The 5000-nt window shown below is 39.3% G+C and overlaps 1 protein-coding gene across 1 annotated transcript in view; it reads left to right on the top strand.

Moving 5' to 3' along the window:
* The window catches only part of LOC138031147 (uncharacterized), a 317245-nt gene that overhangs the window by 161906 nt on the left and 150339 nt on the right, over positions 1-5000 (top strand). The gene's annotated exons all lie outside the window — the stretch shown is intronic.

The raw sequence follows: 5000 nt of genomic DNA, 5'->3' as shown, positions 1-5000 counted from the left end.
ACCAAGGTGGGAATTCAACCCATAAACTCCGGATTACATCACCACTGCTCGAACGACTGAGTTTCAAGTTCAAACAATCTGTGTCTGACTTTGTAGCTCATTTGCTAGAGGAGCAATGATCTCCCCCCGTCAGCAACATTTATTTAATACCTGTGATAGTCAAAGAAATGTTTTTAACAGTGCAGAGTTCTGAGAGAGGATAAGCAACCTCTGGAGGGGGGAGGGGATGAGGGCGTGAGGGGGGAGTTCAGGAGTCAATGGGTTAACTCAGAGATAGGAAATCCAAACTAGGAAACAGAAGGTCATAGGTTTGACTGCTGTCTGAAAACTCGCAACTTTTCCCAAGTCAATATTGAAAAAAATTAATTCCTTCATTTTCTCAATTATTTGCAAGTTTGAACCACATAAATGAATAGGTAAGGTATTAAATTTTTGCGTCAACGGTGACTGGGGAATACTAGGAAAAAAATATATTGCAAGAAGCCACCTCTTTTTCTCCCTCACAGAAGATTGGTTTTGACATAATTTTCACTTTCAGCAGTATGCAGGACGCATGTCACCCAATCCTAGTTTAATGGGGTAGTTCTTGACTAATAACTATTAGATGTAAGGCAAATTGTTGGACTTTAAGAACGTAAATACCCTTAAGTGATAATTTAAAAGGCATGATGTGATCAAGCATTGGTCATGACCAATTAAGACAATGCTTTAGTGAAATGTTTGAGCTCTGAAGAATTTCAATTCGCAGACACAACCACAAACCCAGAAAAATATTTTGCAGATATAACCTACAAACACATTCTTCTTCAGCTTATTTAGAGACATTCCCTCCGGTTTGCTCTTTAAAAGTGACCCTTGCTAATATAGGTTTTGACCATCCAGCCTTCACTGAACAAAATAAGGAAAGAAAGGATATGCACTGACTGGGCTTTTGAAAGGATGCGCAAAAAAATTAAAGATTACGCGGAAATATTTGGCCATATTATGCGTAAACATTCGTTGATTGCGCGGAAATCACACCGGATTATCTGGAAATTTAAACAATTCATAAAACTAATAATTAGGCACGTCCAATGTATTTACATGCTTATAGTAAATCAGGAATTGAAATTGCAACCAACAGACCCTATGCACAAATGGCTGCCTTTAAATTATTCTTTTGTTCATATTCAAAATAGCCCAACTAACCTCGTTTTTGAAACAAAAATTCTACAGAATTTGTTATCCCGAACGAGGTTAGTTGGGCTATTTTGAATATGAACAAAAGAATAATTTAAAGGCAGCCATTTTTGCATAGGGTCTATACAGTCACATTCGTGACTGAATTTTTTCCCTTTGTCAATTTGCGACCAGCTTTCACCGTTGAAATAAAAGGGTTAGCAGTTGGCATTTTGCCGCAACTTTTGCTAAAATAAATAAAGTGATAAACAATTGTTTTGTTTCAATTTCGAGATATGGAGCAAAATTGTAATATGGCTGAACCACAAACCCTTCGCTTGATCATTGACCGTTTTCAGCGTTTTTTTAACACACATGTATTGCGGGCTCCTACTTTCCCTACGATTACAATATACAATTTCATTTGCGACAATAACTTGCACCTAAATTTTCACATATCTTGTCGCAAAATTGCGACTGGATATTTTTTAAAATTTCGACCCCAGGGTATTTGTAATTTATAACACAAGTTCTAGTGTTCAGGCTCATTGCCGAAAAATGTGTCGAAACTGCTTGTGATCTTTCATCTTGCGAACGAATTCAATCGATCTTCAGGGTTCAGAAAAATAAGTGTTTCAAAACAGTCAACCTCTTTGCCTTTTACGTTTGTGAGGATGGTATGCAGCTGCTTTATCACTAATATCAGGCATTTCTTCTGTTAATGCGGAAAATATTGCAATTATGCGGAGGATGAGAATTTTAGGGAATTATGCGGATCCGCATCGCCGCATCCTGCCAGATGCCATGCATTGATAACATCACAGCTCCATTCATGCCTGTCAATCGTGGTGTGCCCCATGGCTCTGGTCTAGGGCTTTTACTTGTTACTATCATGGTTAATGATTAAGTCCCACTTCCCAAAACATCTTGATGACTAAATATGCAGGTGACATTACGTGCATACCTATTGGGCCTAATGTCAATGACTATGACTCTAGGGAGGTAGAAAATATTGAAGTCTGGGCTTTGAAGAGTTTAATGAAACTTAATTTGAGTAAAACCAAGGAATATGTCATAAAAGGAAGAACAACCGTGTCCCATCCTGATGAAATTTTCGATATTCAATGTGTGTCGTATCTGAAGCTTCTTGGACTGACTTCAGGAGACTCCTACCAACTGGGGTAAGCATTTTGATGAAATGATGAGAAGAGCTCTTAAGTGTATGCATATCCTCAGAGTTTGCAAGAATAATTTTGTTTTTTCAACCTCAATTAATGGTTATATTATGTCACTCTTTACTTACTGCATCCGAGTTTGGGGTGTGGCTGCTTATAGTAAGTGCTTGAGTCAAACTGATAGGCTACAGAAAAGGGCATTGAGATTTGGGTACATTCAATAAGTAACATCTATCAAACAGATTGTAAAAGGTACGGATTTGTGGCTATGGAGTAGTGTTGTAGATAATCCTTCCCACCCCTGGCAGGATCTTCTCCTCCCACATAAAAGCAGAGCTTTCTCTTACGCAGTAGATCCCATCCTTACCACATCCCAAGTGTCAAAACGTAGAGGTTTAAGAAGTGCTTTGTTAATGAATGCCTGATTTCAAATGCTAGTTCCTGGTACTTTTCAACCTCCTCTTCAGTTCTGGTGATGTTCTGGTCCGCTGGCACAGCTATGTCAATAAGTGTCCATTTCTGTGTGTCTTTATGTACTAGAGTAATATCTGGCCGATTATGTTTCTGCACTTTGTCTGTGTAGATAGTCATGTCCCAGGTAATCCTTACTTCTCCATTTTCTGCGGTTGGCAAGGGTTGATGGTCATACCACTTGTCATTACACTCTATCACATACTTCCTGCACATCTCCCAGTGTACCTGCAGGGCCACCTTGTCGTGGCGCTTCCTATACTCTCTCTGGGCAAGCTTCTTGCATCCACTGACAATGTGCCGTACTGTTTCAGTGGCATCTCCACACAATCTACAAAGTGGTGTCTCTGAGGTCTTATCTATGCTGTACTTGATCGAGTTTGTTCTTAAAGCTTGTTCCTGAGCAGCAAGAATCAAACCTTCTGTCTCCTTTTTTAAGAATCCATTCCTGAGCCATCTAAAAGACTCCTCTCCAGCCTCATCTGATATTTGTTGGACAAACGCACCATGTAGAGCTTTCTCCATCCAGTTTTTAACTTTGTCTTTTTTTGCAAATCCCTCATATGACATGGTATCTCATTCCACAGCCTTACCCCAAGTCGAGAGAAAGAACACTTTTGCATCTCCAGTCCTGAATTTTGGACATAAAGGTTCCCAGAAGTGGATGGTCGTGTATTATACGAGTGAATGCTGGATGTTTTCTTAAATAAATATAAATGTTAATTGGTGCATTGTTACTATTAATATCGTACATTAAACTGGATACACACTCATGATATAGAAACGTTATGGGAAGAACGTTAGCTTCAAGAAATAAAGGAATTGCATGATCACGAACATCTGCGAAAAACAACAAACGAAGTGCCCCTTTCTGGAGAATTAGAATTTTATTGAGATACGTCTTGCCTGCCTGACCCCAGGCTGGAAGGCCATATGTTAAATAGGGATGGATTAATGATTTGCAAAAATTCAATAGTATTTTCCGAGGTACATAATGACGTAGTTTTGCAATAAGCCCAACATTTTTACTAATCTTTGTAGCAATAGCATCAATATGGTACTTCCAGGAGAGATTTTTATCAAGTAGTACACCAAGGTACTTAATGTAAACTTTAGACTCGAGATCAACGTATTTATTTTGCTCATTATCAAACATGCAAATTTTTGGCTGGTAAGCAAGCTGTTTTTGATAAGGATGAAAAACTATGAAATTTGACTTTTTAGTATTAAGCGTTAATTTGTTGGCTGTTAACCAGACATACAGCTTTTGTAACTCAATATTAATTGTTGCTTCAAGAGCCTTCACATTTTTATCAGCGTAGAGAATATTAGTGTCATCGGCAAAAAGGTAAAACCGAAGTTTATTTGAACATTTGTGAATATCGTTGACATATAACAAGAAAAGCAATGGACCAAGAACGGACCCTTGGGAAACACCACAGGTGATGATGGCTTTATCTGAGATATGTTGTCCTACTTGAGTTGTTTGCGTGCGATTGTTTAAGTATGATGAGAACCAATCATTAATGATCCCACGGAAGCCATAGTGGTTGAGCTTATTAAGTAAAATTTTGTGATCAACTGTGTCAAAGGCTTTTTAAGGTATATAAATACTCCACAAGAAAGTAGTCGCTGATTCATGTTAGTTGTAGTCACTGATTCATGTTAGTTTGGAGCTCTGCAGACTCTCTTCTTCAACAATCACTTTCTCCTTCAACGCAGCTTGAAGCATCCACTCTGTGCTCTCTCTTAGGTAGCCATGAAGGGATTTGCTCTCCCTTTTTTACAAACTCCTCGATGCCGATAAGTCCTCTTCCCCCTTCCTTTCTCGACAGGTATAGCCTCGCAACATTACTCCTTTGGTGCGGACCGCTATTCATTGCCAAGATCTTCCTGGTTCTTCTATCCATGCTGGCTACCTCCTCTTATACAGTCCACAATCCCCGCACTATAGCGTACTACACCTACAGCCCAGGTATTGAAAAATTCAGGTCACCTTGAAAAATCCCTCTCCGAATGTCCACCTGCTCGAGAGGCATTCCTCCTGATGTCAATACAGTCTTCCAGTTCACCATGCTGTTGCTGATTATAGAGGTCATATTCTTGGCAGCCCCAACAATCTCCAGGCATTTCAGGATCCATGAATGCGGCACCATATCATATGCCTTCTTGTAGTCTATCCAAGCCATTGACAAG

This window comes from Montipora capricornis, chromosome 2, assembly GCF_036669925.1.
Source record: "Montipora capricornis isolate CH-2021 chromosome 2, ASM3666992v2, whole genome shotgun sequence".
NCBI classification, from domain to species: domain Eukaryota; kingdom Metazoa; phylum Cnidaria; class Anthozoa; order Scleractinia; family Acroporidae; genus Montipora; species Montipora capricornis.
Note: the sequence above shows the minus strand (reverse complement) of the source record. Positions and strands in the feature narration are given on the sequence as shown.